This window comes from Triticum aestivum, chromosome 2B (assembly GCF_018294505.1).
Source record: "Triticum aestivum cultivar Chinese Spring chromosome 2B, IWGSC CS RefSeq v2.1, whole genome shotgun sequence".
Classification (NCBI taxonomy): Eukaryota; Viridiplantae; Streptophyta; class Magnoliopsida; order Poales; family Poaceae; genus Triticum; species Triticum aestivum.
The window spans coordinates 374,854,342-374,875,950 of record NC_057798.1 but is presented as its reverse complement, the minus strand read 5'-3'; positions in this window follow the sequence as shown (position 1 = coordinate 374,875,950).

Sequence of the window (21,609 nt, the reverse complement as noted above, 5' to 3'; positions counted from 1 at the left end):
GAAACCCTTCTCCCATCTAGGGAGAAGGTCAAGGAAGAAGAAGAAGAAGAAGGGGGGGGGGGGCTCTCTCCCCTTGCTTCCGGTGGCGCCGGAACGCCGCTGGGGGCCATCATCATCACCGCGATCTTCACCAACACCTCTGCCATCTTCACCAACAACTCCATCACCTTCCCCCATCTATATTCAGCGGTCCACTCTCCCGCAACCCGCTGTACCCTCTACTTGAACATGGTGTTTTATGCTTCATATTATTATCCAATGATGTGTTGCCATCCTATGATGTCTGAGTAGATTTTCATTATCCTATCAGTGATTGATGAATTGCTATGATTGGTTTAATTTGCTTGTGGTTATGTTGCTGTCCTATTGTGCCCTCCATGTCGCGCAAGCGTGAGGGATTCCCGCTGTAGGGTGTTGCAATACGTTCATGATTCGCTTATAGTGGGTTGCTTGAGTGATAGAAGCATAAACCCGAGTAAGGGGGTTGTGGCGTATGGGATAAAGGGGACTTTATGCTTTAATGCCATGGTTGGGTTTTACCTTAATGATCTTCAGTAGTTGCGGATGCTTGCTAGAGTTCCAATCATAAGTGCATATGATCCAAGAAGAGAAAGTATGTTAGCTTATGCCTCTCCCACAAAAAACTTGCTATTGGTCTAGTAAAGTAGTCAATTGCTTAGGGACAATTTCACAACTACTACCACCACTTTTCCACACTCGCTATATTTACTTTATTGCTTCTTTATCTAAATAGACCCTACTTTTTATTTACGTGTTCTTTATTATCTTGCAAACCTATCCTATCACACCTACAAAGTACTTCTAGTTTCATACTTGTTCTAGGTAAGGCGAACACTAAGCGTGCGTAGAGTCGTATCAGTGGCAGATAGGACTTGAGAGAATATTTGTTCTACCTTTAGCTCCTCGTTGGGTTTGACACTCTTACTTATTGAGAGAGGCTACAATTATCCCCTACACTTGTGGCTTATCAAGACCTTTTTCTGGCACTGTTGCCGGGGAGTCATAGCATGGGGTGAATATTCTCGTGTGTGGTTGTTTGCTTTATCACTAAGTAATTTTTATTTGCTGTTCTAAGTTGTTCCTATCTTTAGTTATGGATATGGAACACGAAATAAAAAAAATAGGTGTACTTGCTACTCATGGAGATGGGGAAGCTCCTAAAACCCTTGATGCTCGTTATGTTCAAGATATTATGTACTACTTTGATAATCCTGAGAAAACCCCATTCAATTATGTTATGGGATACACGTTGGATCAACGTGAATACTTTAGTGATTATCGCTTGACACAAAAAGGGAAACTATTATGGGATCAAATTCATATGTTACGTTGGTATGCTCGTCAACTATGCTTGATACATGATTATACTTGCTGCTCTAGGATGAAGGCTCCGCACCTTCCCTTTTCATGCAAATTTAATGATAATGAAACCTTAGCTTCTTATGCTAATGGTATCTATGATTACTATGATGTGGAACAAATAGAAGAATTTTTTGCTTTTATGGGTGCTTATGAGATTGAATCTATGCTTAAAACATTTGACGATTTTGATGATTCAGTTTATAGACCAGAAAATTTTGCTATACTTAGATATTGCTATGAAAATTATGAATACAATTACAATATTGATGCATTTATTGAGAAAGTCTCCGCTGTACAAGAAGAGACTAATATTTTGCAGGAAGCTATGGAAGAAGAAATTGATGAAACTGTGAGCTCATTGGATGAAAAAGATGATGTGGAGAGCGAAGAACAAAAGGAGGAAGAGCGGATTAGCTACCCGTGCCCACCTTCTAATGAGAGTAACTCTTCAACTCATATATTGTTTAATTCCCCTTCGTGCTTACCGAAGGATGAATGCTATGATCCCGTTGATTCTCTTGAAATACCCCTTTTTGATGATGCTTGCTATGCTTCTGGCCAAGATGCCAATATGAATTATGCTTATGGAGATGAACTTGCTATAGTTCCTTATGTTAAACATGAAATTGTTACTATTGCACCCACGCATGATAGTCCTATTACCTTTTTGAATTCTCCCAACTACACTATATCGGAGAAGTTTGTGCTTATTAAGGATTATATTGATGGGTTGCCTTTTACTATTGCACATGATAATTTTGATAGATATAATATGCATGTTCTTGCTTCTCCTACTTGCAATTATTATGAGAGAGGAACTATATCTCCACCTCTCTATGTTTCCAATACGATAGAATTGCAAGAAACTGTTTATACTATGCATTGGCCTTTACTTGGTGTGCATGAATTGTTCTTTTATGACATGCTGATGCATAGGAAAAGAGTTAGACTTTGTTGTTTCATTATATGTTACTTTGTGCTCACTACTAAATTACAAATCGTTGTTAATTAAAATTGGCTTTGATATACCTTGGGATCCGGGTGGATTCATTACTTGAGCACTAAATGCCTAGCTTATGGCTTTAAAGAAAGCGCTGCCAGGGAGACAACCCGGAAGTTTTAGAGAGTCATTTATTTCTGTTGAGTGCTTTTATATAGTTTAAAAACAAAAAAATAAAGTGGGGAACCCAAAAAATTTCAAAAAGGAAAGTGAAAGTGAGAAAGACAAGCATTGTTGAAGTGGGAGAGCTCCTTGAACCTTGTTCATGCTCACGAAAACTTTGTGAATCTTGATTACAGAAACTTTTCATCAAAAATAATTATCCCATTGTATAATTCCATTGTATTATAAAAATAATGTGCCAAGGTTTGCCTTTAGGATGTTTACAATGCTTGTTGGTTTGTACGGTGCATGGCAGAAATTTGGCTGTAGTGCGTGATTTTACATTTTTTTTCTGGAACGTCAAATGGTTCTGCCTTTTGCCCTGTCTTTCTGTACAACTTGTTTATTTTTCCTAATTTTGGTAGAATTTTTGGGGTACCAGAAGTATGGTGAATGTTCAGATTGCTACAGACTGTTCTGTTTTTGACAGATTCTGTTTTTGATGCATAGTTTGTTTGTTTTGATGAAACTATCAATTTATATCAGTGGATTAAGCCATGGAAAAGCTATATTACAGTAGACACGATGCAAAAACAAAATATGAATTGGTTTGCAAAATTACTTAGAGTAGTGATTTGCTTTATTATACTAACGGATCTTACCGAGTTTTCTGTTGAAGTTTTGTGTGGATGAAGTGTCTAATTGAGGATGTCTCGATATGAGGAAAAGGAAGATAGGCAAGAGATCAAGCTTGGGGTTTCCCAAGGCACCCCAAGTAAATATTCAAGGAGACTCAAGCGTCTAAGCTTGGGGATGCCCCGGAAGGCATCCCCTCTTTCTTCAACAAGTATCGGTATGTTTTCGTATTCGTTTCGTTCATGCGATATGTGCGAGTCTTGGAGCATCTTTTGCATTTAGTTTTCACTTTTATTTTATGCACCATGCTGGTATGAGATAGTCCTTGGTTGATTTATATAATGCTCATTTCACTTCACTTAAATCTTTTGAGTATGGCTTTATAGAATGCTTCATGTGCTTCACTTATATCATTTGAAGTCTGGATTGCCTGTTTCTCTTTACTTACAAAACCGCCATTTGTAGAATGCTCTTTTGCTTCACTTATATTTGTTAGAGCGTGGGCATATCTTTTGTAGAGAGAATTAAACTCTCTTGCTTCACTTATATCTATTTAGAGAGATGACAGGAATTGGTCATTCACATGGTTAGTCATAAAATCCTACATAAACTTGTAGATCGCTGAATATGATATGTTTGATTCCTTGCAATAGTTTTACGATATAAAGATGGTGATATTAGAGTCATTCTAGTGGGTGGTTGTGGATTGTAGAGACACTTGTGTTGAGGTTTGCAAGTCCCGTAGCATGCACATATGGTAACCGTTGTGTGACAAATTTGAAGCATGGGGTGTTTCTTTGATTGTCTTCCTTATGAATGGCGGTCGGGGACGAGCGATGGTCTTTTCCTACCAGTCTATCCCCTAGGGGCATGCCTAGTAGTACTTTGCTTCGAGGGCTAATAAACTTTTGCAATAAGTATATGAGTTCTTTATGACTAATGTGAGTCCATGTATTATACGCACTTTTACCTTTCCATCATTGCTAGCCTCTTCGGTACTGTGCATTGCCCTTTCTCACCTCAAGAGTTGGTGCAAACTTCACCGGTGCATCCAAATCCCGTGATACGATATGCTCTATCACACATAAGCCTCCTTATATCTTCCTCAAAACAGCCACCATACCTACCTATCATGGCATTTCCATAGCCATTCCGAGATATATTGCCATGCAACTTCCATTATCATCATATACATGACTTGAGCATTCATTGTCATATTGCTTTGCATGATCGTAAGATAGCTAGCATGATGTTTTCATGGCTTGTCCGTTTTTTGATGTCATTGCTATGCTAGATCATTGCATATCCCGGTACACCGCTGGAGGCACTCATATAGATTCATATCTTTGTGCTAGTATCGAGTTGTAATATTGAGTTGTAAGTAAATAAAAGTGTGATGATCATCATTATAGAGCATTGCCCCGTGAAAAAAAGGAAAGGCCAAAGAAGCCTAAATAAAAAAAAGGGGCCAAAGAAGACCACCCAAAAAAAGAGAAAAAAAGGGGGCAATGTTACTATCCTTTTACCACACTTGTGCTTCAGAGTAGCACCATGTTCTTCATATAGAGAGTCTCCTATGTTGTCACTTTCATACACTAGTGGGAATTTTTCATTATAGAACTTGGCTTGTATATTCCAACGATGGGCTTCCTCAAATGCCCTAGGTCTTCAAGAGCAAGCAAGTTGGATGCACACCCACTTAGTTTTCGGTTTGAGCTTTCATACACTTATAGCTCTTAGTGCATCAGTTGCATGGCAATCCCTACTCCTCGCATTGACATCAATTGATGGGCATCTCCATAGCCCATTGATTAGCCGCGTCGATGTGAGACTTTCTCCCTTTTTTGTCTTCTCCATATAAACCTCCACCATCATATTCTATTCCACCTATAGTGCTATATCCATGGCTTGCGCTCATGTATTGCATGAGGGTTGAAAAAGGTGAAGCGTGTTAAAAGGTACGAACCAATTGTTCGGCTTGTCATCGGGGTTGTGCATGATGGGAGCATTTTGTGTGACGAAAATGAAGCATGGCCAAACTATATGATTTTTGTAGGGATAAGCTTGCTTTGTCCTTGTTGTTTTGAAAAGACATGATTGCTTTATTAGCACGCTTGAAGTATTATTGTTTTTATGTCAAATGATAGACTATTGCTTTGAATCACTCGTATCTGAATATTCGTGCCATGATTAGACATATGATCAAGATTATGCTAGGTAGCATTCCACATCAAAAATTATCTTTTTATCATTTACCTACTCGAGGACGAGCAGGAATTAAGCTTGGGGATGCTGATACGTCTCCGTCGTATCTATAATTTTTGATTGTTTCATGCCAATATTATTCAACTTTCATATACTTTCGGCAACTTTTTATACTATTTTTGGGACTAACATATATATCCAGTGCCTAGCGCCAGTTCCTGTTTGTTGCATGTTTTATGTTTCATAGAAACCCAATATCAAACGGAATCCAAACGGGATAAAAACGGATAGAGAAATATTTTGGAATATTTGGGATTTTTCGGAGGAAGAATCAAGGCGAAATGGTGCCCGAGGTGGCCATAAGATAGGGGGGCGCGCCCTCCCCCTGGGCGCGCCTGGCACCCTCATGGGCCACCCGTAAGGCGGTTGACGCTCTTTTTTTGCCACAAGAAAGCTAATTTTTATGAGAAAAATATGGGCGAAAGATTCACCCCAATTAGAGTTATGGATCTCCGGATATAAAAGAAACGGTGAAGGGGCAGAATCTGAGAACGCAGAAACAGAGAGAGACAAAGAGATAGATCCAATCTCGGAGGGGCTCTCGCCCCTCCCACGCCATGGGAGCCAAGGACCAGAGGAGAAACCCTTCTCCCATCTAGGGACAAGGTCAAGGAAGAAGAGGAAGAAGGGGGGCTCTCCCCCCTTGCTTCCGGTGGCGCCGGAACACCGCCGGGGGCCATCATCATCACCGCGATCTTCACCAACACCTCCGCCATCTTCACCAACATCTCCATCACCTTCCCCCATCTATATTCAGCGGTCCACTCTCCCGCAACCCGCTGTACCCTCTACTTGAACATGGTGCTTTATGCTTCATATTATTATCCAATGATGTGTTGCCATACTATGATGTCTGAGTAGATTTTCATTGTCCTATCAGTGATTGATGAATTGCTATGATTGGTTTAATTTGCTTGTGGTTATGTTGTTGTCCTATTGTGCCCTCCGTGTCGCGCAAGCGTGAGGGATTCCCGCTGTAGGGTGTTGCAATACGTTCATGATTCGCTTATAGTGGGTTGCTTGAGTGACAGAAGCATAAACCCGAGTAAGGGGGTTGTGGCATATGGGATAAAGGGCACTTGATGTTTTAATGCTATGGTTGGGTATTACCTTAATGATCTTTAGTAGTTGCGGATGCTTTCTATAGTTCCAATCATAAGTGCATATGATCCAAGAAGAGAAAGTGTGTTAGCTTATGCCTCTCCCACATAAAACTTGCTATCGGTCTAGTAAAGTAGTCAATTGCTTAGGTACAATTTCACAACTCCTACCACCACTTTTCCACACTCGCGGTATTTACTTTATTGCTTCTTTATCTAAACAGCCCCTACTTTTTATTTACGTGTTGTTTATTATCTTGCAAACCTATCCTATCACACCTACAAAGTACTTCTAGTTTCATACTTGTTCTAGGTAAGGCGAACACTAAGCTTGCGTAGAGTCGTATCAGTGGCAGATAGGACTTGAGAGAATATTTGTTCTACCTTTAGCTCCTTGTTGGGTTCGACACTCTTACTTATCGAAAGAGGCTACAATTATTCCCTACACTTGTGGGTTATCATTGACTTGAGTTATCTTCTAGCTCGATATTCTTCTTCATCAGCTTCTTGGTCTTCTTCATGATAGAACACATCTGGTTCTCGTATTGATGAATGTGTTGATCCATCTCCTGAATGTATGCTACAATTGATCCATCCTTCCTGGTACGAATCACCTCCCATTCCTTGTCTCGGCGTCGGCATATCTGATAGACGGTGTCTTCAAGCTCCGTGTGGTACACCTCACAAATGCGTCCAAAAGTGATGTGTGCTGCCATGCTCTTCCCAAGTTCCAACTTGGTGCATCCAAGGTAAAATCAATGGGCTCCGTTGTTGGTGCAAACGTCCTCCCAGGTACACGAACTTTGATCCTCTAGCGCTCCTCTTCCGGTAAAGTTGCAGAGAAGTTTCTAGTGAAGCTTGGTAGTCTGATGTTCAGGTACTTAGTGACTTCCTTCAAGTGTCGTCCGAAAGGGGTGTCGTCATCCGGCTGAGTGAACTTGTTCCCGGGGTCCGACATCTATAGAGTAGAAATAAAGGAGAATTAGAAATGAGCAAAGAAGAGTAATCCTATGGCTTTTCCTAGTGGTCGCGTCCTACAGTCAGCGTGTGCTCTGATACCATCTTGTAGCGACCATGATCCCAATGGACCGAAGTCTCTGTGCTTAAGTGTCATCCCTGGATCGGTAATGCTGAGACATGCAGTACTCGAGGAATTATAGCAGAGTTCAATCACACACTTATTACATCTAGGTCCTCATAAAGAGTATCTGGTACACAAATAGAATGGCTGAAGGCCATCTAAACTAAATAACCGCGGACGCTTAGAAGGTAAATGAGTCCATCAACTCCAACGGCATAGCTGAGTGCATGATAAAGACCTATCGCACCTTACTCGTCGTTGGTAAAGTCTGCAATATAAGACGTTGCAGCCATGTAGGTCAGCACATTGAATATGCTGGCAGAGTTACACTGTAGGGAAAAATGAATGCAAGAAACTATATCTACATGCATATTTGGCTGGTGGAGGCTCTAAGTTTAATGCTTTTGCATAAAACTAATTTTTTCCTACAACAAAGGAATAAATTTTATTTTCTACAAAGTTACCAACATTTGAGAAGGTTCCTCCAACTCAAATCCCATCATTAAACAAGTATCATCATTAAACCCAATTCATTAATTAAAGAGTGATGAGATCAACAATAATATCCACTTCTAGATACTCAAGATGTCCATAACCAGGGACACGGCTAATCATGATTAGTTTATACACTCTGCAGAGGTTGCGCACTTTTCCGCACAAGACTCGACCGCATCCATGATTGGAAGATCGAGATATAGTCTTTCTGAAGCATTAACTCTCTACTCTGGGTAGACCGGTACACCTACTTTCCCCTACATCTGCTAATCCACCTCGTCAAGAGCTCACACAACTTACTCAACTATGCCAGAGCCAATAATGGCTTGTGGCTGCACACAGAAGTTTCTAGGCATGAAATATCATATGATCCCTTTGAGCCTGGGTGGCGAACCGAGGAAAAATCACACGGGTACTCCAGGATTTCCCAAATGGGCAAGCACTGGTTTCTCCAGGTGCCCCAACCAATCCACCCAGATGTGTATTAAATTTGCCACCTTAATGTTAACCAACATTAATATCTCTCACAACTTTAATGTATATCACGATCCAATCCCCGTCTACAAGCATGGCTAAGCAATAAAAGAGCATAACGTATATTCCCGGGGTGATCAAAGGTATTAAGTTCCTACCTCAAGTACTACAACCAAACCACATGTTCCCAATCCTACTCATGCAAATATTTGAGGGGCAATACTAATGCATAGTAAAAACTAGGTATAGAAGAGTATGATCAAAGTCTAACTTGCCTGGCTGATGATCGGAAAACTCTAGAGATTCGTAGTAACAAGCTTCGCACTCCGGAAAATCTAGCGTAGACAAAAAATAGCATACATAAGCAATCAATCATACGATGCAAAGAAAAATAGAGAGAAGATCCAAATAAAACTCGAAACAAGCAAATGACTAAACTAAATAGAAAACAAAACCTAACAACATTATTTTTATGTGAGGTAGGTCTTAACAGTAGGCACATGTGATTAGCTACGATTTGCAAAGGAGTCGACTCAAACGGAGTTACGAAACTCAAGATACGAACAAAACAAGATCGAATACTAATCTGAACTAAAATCAAAATTTAAATTATCAAAATCATGTTCAAGTTGGTTTACTAGAAAGAGGGAAACGTTACTAATATTTAGGCGTTGGTTTTATCTAATTTGGATAAACGAGCTAAACGTTACGCTAGTTTGAAGATCACGGGCTTAATCACGATAAAATTATTCGCGGCTAGGTCCCTGGGCAAAAATAAACAGGAAAAGAAAAATCTATCGGATGAACGTCCGCTAACAGAAACTAACGAACGAATTCCTTCGTTAATAGAACTAATCTAATGAACGTTCGCTATTTAACCGATCTAATAAAAATAAACTAATCTAAACCGAACTAAACCAAAACTAAAAAAACCGAATATTAACCGGCGAACCGGGACGGTTTTTACCGGTTAAACGGGTTCGACCGGCGGCGGTCAACGGCGAGGCTGCGGCGGTCGAGGCGGCTGCGGGGCTCGTGGCGGCACGGGCGGTGGTGCGGCAGCGAGCGGCGGCGGTGGCAGCTGCGACGGCGCAAGTGGCGGGCGGTTGAGGCGGCTGCGATTTGAGGAGAGGAGGGGGTCGGGTGGCGGCTTATAAAGGAGGGCGGCGGGGTGGCCTGCTTGGGCGAAAGGGCAGCGCGAGGAGAGTCCCGGACTCTACCGTCAGCGGCGATGGGGACTCCCGTCCCGAGCCGGAGCGGAGGCGACGGGAGAGCTGGGCCGGCCCAGTTAGATTTTTTTTAAAACAATGCCGCGATGAAAAATCCTAATAAAAATAAAATAAAAATCCTAAAAAATCCAGAAACAATTTTCGCCATCCCTACCTAATATTTGGGGCAAAGTGAAAAAAAATTAGACTAAATGCAATTTTTAAAAATACATGTTTTTCTCTTATTCAACCGGATAAAACTTGCAAATAAAATTCAAATAAAATAATTTGACTTCCAAATTTCTTTCCCAACATTTCTCCTCTGTTTTGAAGAAGTCATGTTATCTTCTCTCATTATTTTTATTGTTTTGAAATAATTGGAAAGAATTTGTTGAAAATCAAATTGATCCACTTTTCAAATTTGAAATAAATTCAAAAATGAAAATTTAAATGAAACCTCCAACTCTCTCCTTGGGTCCTTGAGTTGCTTCAGATTTTCTTGGATCACAACCAAATAAAATCCAAAATGCAATAAATTATGAAATGCATATGAATGATCTATGTATAACATCCAAATTGAAAATTGGGATGTTACAGAGGATTCGAGGTTAAAGCTTGGGGATGCCCAATTCACTCCCAATTTAATTCTAAGAAGTATGATCCCTTTTGCACCTCTTATATCTAGTATTGCTTTGTTTACGTTACCTTGGACCATTTTTTTAATATGAATAAATGTAATCATCACTTTTGTTAATTTGCATCATGATGGAGAAAAGGTTCTTGCCTTTTCTATTATTCTTTATGCTTCACTTAAATCTGCTTGAGTAATAGAAATGGCATGTTCTGGCTTTAACTTTGTGTGCATCATCTAGATTTTGTTAGGAAGTTTTAGGACTTTGTTGGTACATGTTAAAATGATATATCTTGAGTTTAGTACCTTAGGTTTAGTACTAAAATTTGAATGTTGCATGGTTGGGATAATAATTAACTTGATAAGAACACTGGATTAGAGGATTATTCAACTGTTGTGGTTTTTTGGCTTTGGTTTTGTGACATTCTTATCATATTAATTTGTATGAAAAGTAGTTACTACTATTTGGAGTTAGGATAATCTACTAAATGTTTAAATGAATTTTTGCCTTTATTTGACCTAATAACAAAAATTAGGAACTCTAATGAGAAGTTGAAACTGCTTAGTTTTATTTGCATCCAACTGTCATAGACTAGCAGGTGGAAACTTTTGTACAAGGAGGTAGTGTGACGGTAAAGCTGAACAATGATATTGGCCACTATTTTCATACACATAAGGGATTGCATCAAGTAGTCTGGTGTCTCCTTTTCTGGCAGATATGCTGGCAGTACTCATTGGGCACATCAGGGAGGACTGACAGATTAGGGGTTGATTCAACATCTCATGGATGGGGAGGGGTATTGATATGTCTCCAACATATCTATAATTTATGAAGTATACATGTCAAAGTACCCTGGCAATTTATATGATTTTTTCTGGAATATATATTAATTTTGGGTGAAGTAATCAACAGAAAGCGGTGGCCGAGGGCCGCACACGTCCTCATGGCACGGGTACCCCTGGCCGCCCATGGGACTATGGGGGGCTGTGGATGTCAGTTAGAGCCCTTCTTTCGCCACAAGAAAGTTAATTTATGGGGAGAAATCCCCTCAAAATTTTAGCCTGATCGGATTTAAGGATCTTTGGCTATTTAAGAAATGGAGCTCGGCCAGAAAATAGTACCGAAAAATGGAGATACAGAGAAGAGATCCAATATTGAAGGGTCTCTCACCCCTTCAGGGCCATGGTGGCCAAGGACCAGAGGGGAGAACCTCTCCCCATCTGGGGGGGGGGGGACGAAGAAGCTGGAGGGGGATCCTCTCTCCCTCTCTCTCTCCCTATGGTGTTGGAGTGCTGCCGAGGGAACCATCATCATGGTGATCATCTTTATCAACGTCACTGTCTTCACCAACGTCTCCATCACCTTCCTCACCTCTAGATCGCTATAATTCATTCATAGTTAATCATTGTGGAATCAAACAAACTTTGATTAACTTGAAATTTTATACATAGCTTTTCTACATCATAGCAAGGCCACACACATTTAGAGCTCACTTGTATTTATTTAGAATATAATTCATTTGTCAAATAAATGAGGTTTAGCTTGGTCTAAAATTATGAAATAACTTGGGTAGCTCCCAAATATCACAATAAGAGTGCATCCAAGGTTTTGGGTGAATCTATGATTAGAACATCGGAAAGGAGAAGGGATTTACTTAACTACCATTTAACAAATGGCAAAATGAAATGTTCAATTATCAATTAATTAATTCAACATGATGTTCATGAAATGCATATGCTGCACAAATAATATGATAAGAAAGTGTATCTAGGGTATTACTCATGGTTGTTACATGGGGGTCATGGGGATGCCGAGGTTTGGCACCGTACTGGTGCCCGCCGCAATCATGAAGACCTCATGCACTGGGTCGTAGTTGGTGGAGCTCTCATTGTTGTTGTTCGTGTCGAAGTTGAGGACGAGCAACCGTTGATGATCCCCACGAAGCAGGACACCATGTTCTTGTCCACTATCAAGATGAAAGATGACATGGTTTCGTGCCTTGCCTCCATGTTGGAGGTGTAGCACACCGAAATAATCAGCGACGAATTCGAAATGTCCGAATTGAAAGGTTTGCCATCATGGTTGGGTGTGGTGAGACATCGTGCCTTAGCTTTCTTGGAGACGAAGCCGTGGGGGCGACGGGGATGCCCTCGCCCGTCGCGAAGCTCGCAACCCTTGTTGAGGAGGCCATTCCGACCCGATTAGCTAGATCCATGCCATCACCCCTACCTAGCGCCCCAACTATTGGCGTTTTGTCCTTACATTGATGCACATCAATTTGTTTTGTAAGGGCAAACACACGACGAATTGGAAGGGTAAAGCGGAGACACCATGAGTTTACCCGGACCAGGGACAAATTCAGGGGGCGAGACACTCCCCTCCCACAAATGATCGTGGCATACCGTGATGGGGAAGATTTAATCACATATTTTTTCTTACAAACCAGTCATGGCTTAGCAAATTTACATCCCAATCCAATGTCAACCAAAACACACAAATCAAGGAAAGAAACATGTCAGCCCATCCGTTATGCGGAATCAGTGGTTCTACGCACAGACATAGTTACACACACATTGCTAACCTCTTCGTTTCACCGCTTCTATGATCTGAACCAACGCCCTGCTGTCCTAATCGGCTGATCAGATCTCTCTCCATCGCGCTGACATCAAGAAAGGCAGAAGGGAAGGGGACGCCAGGATAGGTAGCCAACAGGTGTCAATCCACGGATATGCTCCACCTTGCGGGCTGACTGGACACACGGATGAGCAGCAACAACACGAGGAGAAAAGGTATTTTATTTTCACATTAGGTTGGTTTGTGTTGTAGGGTGGAGACCCTAAATGGAGATATTTCATGAATTGGAGGGGGAATCCACGAAGAACACGAAGAATAAGAGGGGAAAACACAAGAGGAACACTCAAGAACAAGTCAAATCACACATCCACTAGACCAACAAACACATGAGATTCACAAGGTACAAGAACAATCAAATGGAAACAAGATACATGGTAAAGTTCATCCCAAATCCTATGAAGGAGATGAGGGCTTGATGATCTAGATAGATCCTTCCTACAAGGGGGTCTTGAATCCCTAGGGATCTTCTCCAATGGAGGTCTTCATCTCCATGGGAGAGGTTTGATAGGAGCAAAGCTGTACTAGATCACATCATGTACTTCGCTAACCCTAAAAACAAGCTTGATGATGAGTACTTATAGGCTAGGGACGATTTGCGGGAAAACGGGGGTACAAGGGTATTTTGCCCATAGTGCACATAGGCACAGTCGGAGGGGGCCGGGCACCCGGGGTAACAGGGTCCGGGCTCCCAGGGGTCACTGGGAGGAGGAGGCCGGGCACTCATGGGTGAAGTTAGGGCACCTGGGTAGCGCCAAGTGGGGGCCCGGGCACCCGGGGTGGATAGAGGAGCCGCCCCCTTTGGGACCGGGGATCCGAGCACCCGGAGCGTAGGAGGCCGGGCACCCGAGGTGGTCTGAGGCCTTCGGTGCTTTGCGTCTTGGGTTCCCTCTTCCTCCTCCTTCTCCCTTCTTGGATGGTGTAGATATTCTTTTGCGCTTGAACTCCTCGTCGTCGATGAATCTCCGATAATACCTATGCATACACACTAGAGGGATGTCAAGTAGTATACCATCCTCGAAGGGGTCAAGTGAACACATGTAAGGAGATGATTAACCTTTATGTACGTGAAGTAGACATCACACGTGTCACTTGCCGAATGGACTCTTGACATGGTGATGTCCGTAGGATGCTCCGCATCATCCCCTAACCCTTGGGAAAGATGCGACCTCGGATCGAAAACCAAATCACCATGGGAAAGAGATGGCGTCGCCGTGTAGAAGTGAATGTTCACCAAGTACTCATAGTCTTCAAGATCGAAATAGGAACTCTCCAATGTTGCATCGTCTAGTGATTCCTTCAAAAGGAGTAAGACCAACAAACACTTGGAAAAACAAATGTGGTTAGCATTAGTGCAAAACCAAGCATTCAAGTGGTGATTCACCGTACAAGTGTCGTCATCATGCATAACATATGGTGTAACAAAGGATTGTGACATGGCATGAAAGCACATAAATTGAGCACAATCAAGGTCATCATAAAAACAAGCATGTAAATGTGAGGTAGTGATGCAAATATGTGTTACAAGAGAATAAGCATGTACCTCAAGTTCATAGCAAACATGAATTAAGTGCTCAACAAATGGTCTATGGTATGCATATGAATCATTCACAATACCAAATAAAATGAAGTGTCTAAACACATGGATCAAGTGCAAGACAATCCAACCATAACGTGCATAGGGTGTAGTGAAGATAGTGTGGCACTCAACATAATAGAAAGAACAATTGCTCATCATGTGTGAGGAAATCAAGTCAATCATGTGACAAGCATGAAAATGGATGCCATCAACTGCATGAATCAAGAAAGTATGAATCATGGGTGACGCAACATAGACAAGCATAGAAATCGAGTCGTGCAAGCTAGTAGTGCGAAGATGCAACATACTAGAAGAAATCATGGCAATCGTGTCATGTGAGAAAATAATAGGCATAAACAATGCACATGACATATCGCAAGAACGAACACAAAGCAAGATCAATGTATCATCATAGGAATGGTTCACAAATGGAACATGGCAATAACAAGCAATATATCCACCAAGCTTGCAAATACACATACAAGTACTAGAAAATCAATCATCATGTGTAATGCAAAGCATGGGTCACAAATGCATGGCAAAGGCATAGAAATGAGCATATCATGCAAAGCGAACATGGCAATATGGGCATAAAATGAGAAGCGGTATATAACCCATAACCATATGAGGGCCATGTAGAATAAATGCACAAAGTCTTTGCACTAAGGGAGCAGTGGTAAGGACAATCCACGGGATCCCAAATCATCATTGCTCTCTAGAGCTCGTTTCGTCAACTCACAACATTGCAAGGTTGACGAGGAAGCATGTGTACCTACACAATAAGTAGACAAACGAAACAAAGTGTGTGCGTGGTAAATGTACACATCATCCATCATGATGTGTATGTGCACATGAGAGTTAGCTAATACGTCTCCAACGTATCTATAATTTTTGATTGTTCCATGCTATTATATTAGCCCTTTTGGATGTTTATGGGCTTTATTTTACACATCTATATCATTTTTGGGACTAACCTACTAACCGGAGGCCCAGCCCGTATTGCTGTTTTTTTTCCTATTTCAGTATTTCAAAGAAAAGGAATATCAAACGGAGTCCAAACGGAATGAAACCTTCGGGAGCGTGATTTTTGGAACGAACGTGATCCAGAGGACTTGGAGTGCAAGTCAAGAAGCGATCGAGGCGGCCAGGAGATACGAGGGCGCGCCCACCCCCTGGGCCCCTCGGGCGGCCACCGACGTACTTCTTCCTCCTATATATACCCACGTACCCCGAAAACATCCAGGGAGCCAACGAAAAACAATTTCCACCGCCGTAACCTTCTGTATCCGCGAGATCCCATCTTGGAGCCTTCGCCGGTGCTCCGCCGGAGGGGGAATCGACCATGGAGGGCTTCTATATCAACACCATAGCCCCTCCGATGAGTTGTGAGTAGTTTACCACAGACCTTCGGGTCCATAGTTATTAGCTAGATGGCTTCTTCTCTCTTTTTGGATCTCAATACCATGTTCTCCCCCTCTCTTGTGGATATCTATTTGATGTAACTCTTTTTGCAGTGTGTTTGTCGAGATCCGATGAATTGTGGGTTTATGATCAAGTTTATCTATGAGAAATATTTGAATCTCCTCTAAATTCTTTTATGTATGATTGAGTTATCTTTGCAAGTCTCTTCGAATTATCAGTTTGGTTTGGCCTACTAGATTGATCTTTCTTGCCATGGGAGAAGTGCTTAGCTTTGGGTTCAATCTTGCGGTGTCCTTACCTAGTGACAGCGGGGGTTGCAAGGCACGTATTGTATTGTTGCCATCGAGGATAAAAATATGGGGTTTATATCATATTGCTTGAGTTTATCCCTCTACATCATGTCATCCTTCTTAATGTGTTACTCTATTCTTATGAACTTAATACTCTAGATGCATGCTGGATAGCGGTCGACGTGTGGAGTAATAGTAGCAGATGCAGACAAGAGTCGGTCTACTTGTCACGGACGTGATGCCTATATACATGATCATGCCTAGATAATCTCATAATTATTCGCTTTTCTATCAATTGCTCGACAGTAATTTGTTCACCCACCGTAATACTTATGCTATCTTGAGAGAAGCCACTAGTGAAACCTATGGCCCCCGGGTCTATCTTTTATCATATAAGCTTTCAATCTACTTTTATTTGCATCTTTATCTATATTCTAAAATACCAAAAATATATTTATCTTATCATACTATCTCTATTAGATCTCACCTTAGCAAGTGATCGTGAAGGGATTGACAGCCCCTTTATTGCGTTGGTTGCGAGTTCTTTGTTTGTTTGTGTAGGTGTGTGGGATTTTTGAGGAGCCTCCTACTGGATTGATACCTTGGTTCTCAAAAACTAAGGGAAATACTTACGCTACTATTGCTACATCACCCTTTCCTCTTCAAGGAAAACCAACGCAAGCTCAAGACGTAGCAAGAAGGATTTCTGGCGCCGTTGCCAGGGAGGTCTTCGCTCAAGTCAAGACATACCAAGTACCCATCACAAACTCATCTCCCTCGCATTTACATTATTTTCCATTTGCCTCTCGTTTTTCTCTCCCCCACTTCACCCTTGCCGTTTTATTTGCCCTCTCTTTCCCAATCTTCTCCTCTCTTTTTCGCTTGGCTTTTTCTGTTTGCTTGTGTGTTGGATTACTTGTTGCCATGGCACAAGATAATACCAAATTGTGTGATTTCTCCAATATCAATAATAATGATTTCCTTAGTACTCCGATTGCTCCTCTTCATGATGTTGAGTCTTGTGAAATCAATACTGCTTTGCTGAATCTTGTTATGAAGGATCAATTCGCGGGCCTTCCTAGTGAAGATGCCACTACCCATCTAAACAACTTTGTTGATTTGTGTGATATGCAAAAGAAAAAAATATACGGATAATGATATTGTTAAATTGAAGTTATTTCTGTTTTCACTTAGAGATCATGCTAAAGTTTGGTTTTCGTCTTTGCCTAAAAATAGTATTGATTCTTGGAACAAGTGCAAAGATGCTTTTATCTCTAAGTGTTTTCCTCCCACTAAGATCATCACTCTTAGGAACGATATTATGAATTTTAAACAACTTGATCATGAGCATGTTGCCCAATCTTGGGAAAGAATGAAATTGATGATTCGCAATTGCCCTACTCATGGTTTGAATTTATGGATGATCATACAAAATTTTTATGCCGGTTTGAACTTTGCTTCTAGAAATCTTTTAGATTCGGCCGCGGGAGGCATGTTTATGGAAATCACTTTAGGAGATGCTACAAAACTTCTTGATAATATTATCGCTAATTATTCTCAATGGCACACTGAAAGATCTTATAGTAAAAAAAGTGCATGCTATAGAAGAAATTAATGTTTTGAGTGGAAAGATGGATGAACTTATGAAATTGTTTTCTACTAAAAATACTCCTCTTGATCCCAATGATATGCCTTTGTCTACTTTGATTGATAATAATAATGAATCTATGGATGTAAATTTTGTTGGTAGGAATAGTTTTGGAAACAATGCTTATAGAGGAATCTTTAATTCTAGACCGTTCCCTAGTAATTCCTCTATATGGAAATTCCTACAATAATTCTTATGGTAATTTTAATAAGATGCCCTCTAATTTTGAGAATAGTGTGAAAGAATTTATGATTTCTCAAAAGAATTTTAATGCTTTGCTTGAATAAAAATTGCTCAAAGTTGATGATTTGGCTAGGAACGTTGATAGACTTTCGCTTGATATTGATTCTCTTAAACTTAGATATACCCCTCCTAAGCATGATATCAATGAGTCTCTCAAAGCCATGTGAATTTCCATTAATGAGTGCAAGGAAAGAACCGCTAGATTGCGTGCTAAGAAAGATTGCTTTGTAAAGGCGTGTTCTTCTAGTTTCTTTGAAAATAATGATGAAGATCTTAAAGTTATTGATGTGTCTCCTATTAGATCTTTGTTTTGCAATATGAATCTTAATAATAATGGGACTGGAGATGAGTCAACTTTAGTTAGAAGGCATCCCAATAATTCAGAGTTTTTAGATCTTGATGCTAAATTTGGTTAAAGTGGGATTGGAGAGGTCATGACTTTAAATAGCATTGAACCCACTATCTCGGATTTCAAGGAATTTGATTATGATAATTGTTCTTTAGAAGGTTGTATTTACATTGTTGATGCCTTGATGCAATCTTATGATGAAAAACTTAATTTGGAAGTTTCTATACCTAGAAAACTTAATGATGAGTGGGAACCTACTATAAAGATTAAAATTAAAGATCATGAGTGTTTTTCTTTGTGTGATTTGGGTGCTAGTGTTCCCACGATTCCGAAAACTTTATGTGATATTCTAGGTTTCCATGATCTTGATGATTGATCTTTAAATTTGCACCTTGCGGATTCCACCATTAAAAAGCCAATGGGATGATGTTCTCATTGTTGCAAATAGAATTTTGGTGCCCATAGATTTTATCGTTCTTGATATAGATTGCAATCTTTCTTGCCCTATTATTCTTGGTAGACCTTTCCTTAGAACGATTGGCGCGATTATTGATATGAAGGAAGGTAATATTAGATTCCAATTTCCATTACGGAAAGGCATGGAGCACTTTCCAAGAAAAAAGTCAAATTACCTTATGAATCTATCATGCGAGCTACTTATGAATTGAGTGCCAAAGATGGCACTACTTAGATCTATCTTCGCTTTTATGCCTAGCTAGGGGCGTTAAACGATAGCGCTAGTTGGGAGGCAACCCAATTTTATTTGTGTGTTTTGTTTTGTTTCTGTTTAGTAATAAATTTTGCATCTACCTTATGTTTAGATGTGTTTTTTATGTTTTAGTTAGTGTTTGTGCCAAGTAGAACCTATAGGATAACCTATGGTGATAGTTAATTTGATTCTACTGAAAAACAGAAACTTTGTGTGCACGAAATTAGTTTTGTTAAATCACATAAACGTGATTTTGCATTGATTATTTTTGTTGCTGGTCAATAGACAAATTTCCCAGGACTTCCTATTTTGGTAGGATTTTTAAAGTTCCAGAAGTTTGCGTTAGTTACAGATTGCTACAGACTGTTCTGTTTTTGACAGATTCTGTTTTTCGTGTGTTGTTTGCTTATTTTGATGCATCTATGGCTAGTATTAAGTGGTATGAACCATAGAGAACCTGAAATACAGTAGGTTTAACACCAAAATAAATAAATAATGAGTTCATTACAGTACCTTATGTGGTGGTTTTGTTTTCTTTCACTAACGGAGCTTATTAGATTTCCTGTTGAGTTTTGTGTTGTGAAGTTTTCAAGTTTTGGATAAAGATTTGATGGACCATGGAACAAAGAGTGGCAAGAGCCTAAGCTTGGGGATGCCCAGGGCACCCCTAGATATTCAAGAGTAGCCAAAAGCCTAAGCTTGGGGATGCCCCCGGAAGGCATGCCCTCTTTCGTCTTTGTTCATTGGTAACTTTACTTGGAGCTATATTTTTATCCGCCACATGATATGTGTTTTGCTTGCAGCGTCGTGTATGATATTGGTATTTGCTTTTTTCCACAATCATCCTTGTTGTACACACCTTTTGGGAGAAGCCCACTTGATTAGAATTTATTAGAATACTTTATGTGCTTCACTTATATCTTTTGAGTTTGATAGTTATTGCTCTAGTACTTCACTTATATCTTTTAGAGCACGGCGGTGGCTTAATTTTGAAGAAATTGCTAGTGTCTCATGCTTCACTTATATTATTTTGAGAGTATTTTAGAACAGCATGGTAGTTGCTATGGTTACAAATTTGGTCCTAGAATGATGAGCATCCAAGTTGGGTATAATAAAAAATTTCATAGAAAGTGCATAAAACACTAGCATCAATTTGGTGCTTGATAATTGTTTTGACATATAGAGGTGGTAATGTTAGAGTCATGGTAGTGGGTAATTATGAAATTGATAAATACTTGTGTTGAAGTTGGCAAGTACTGTAGCATGCACGTATAGTAAAAGTTGTGTGACAAATTTGTTGCATGAGGTGCTCTTTTGATTGTCTTCCTTATGAGTAGAGGTCGGGATCGCGCGATGGTTAACTCCTACCAACCCTTCCCCTAGGAGCATGCATAGTAGTACTTTGCTTCGAGGGAAAGTAGACTTTTGCAATAAGTATGTGAGTTCTTTATGACTAATGTGAGTCCATGGATATACGCACACTCACCCTTCCACTTTGCTAGCCTCTATTATACCGCGCAACTTTCGCCGATATCATGCACCCATTATTTACCTTCCTCAAAACAGCCACCATACCTACCTATTATGGCATTTCCATAGCCATTCCGAGATATATTGCCATGCAACTTTCCACCGTTCCGTTTATTATGACACGCTCCATCATTGTCATATTTGTGGCAAAGCCACCTTCATAATTTTCATACATGTCGCTCTTGATTCATTGCATATCCCGGTACACCGCCGGAGGCATTCATATAGAGTCATATCTTGTTCTAGTTTTGAGTTGTAAATCAATAAAAGTGTGATGATCTTCATTATTAGAGCATTGTCCCAGTGAGAAAGGATTATGAAGACTATGATTCCCCCACAAGTCGGGATGAGACTTCGGACTTTAAAAAAAAAGAAGAGAAGAAAGGCCAAAGAAAAAAATAAAGAAAAAAATAATAAAATGAGAGAAAAATAGAGAAGGGACAATGCTACTATCCTCTTTACCAAACTTGTGCTTCAAAGTAGCACCATGATCTTCATAATAGAGAAGTCTCCTATGTTGTCATTTTCATTTACTAAGTGGGAATTTTTCATTATAGAACTTGGCTTGTATATTCCAATGACGGGCTTCCTCAAAATGCCCTAGGTCTTCGTGAGCAAGAAAGTTGGATGCACACCCACTTAGTTTCTTTTGTTGAGCTTTCATATATTTGTAGCTCTAGTGCATCCGTCGCATGGCAATTCCTACTCACTCACATTGATATCTATTGATGGGCATCTCCATCCCGTTGATACGCCTAGTTGACGTGAGACTATCTTCTCCCTTTTTGTCCTCATAACCACCACCATATACCACCATAGTGTTATGTCCATG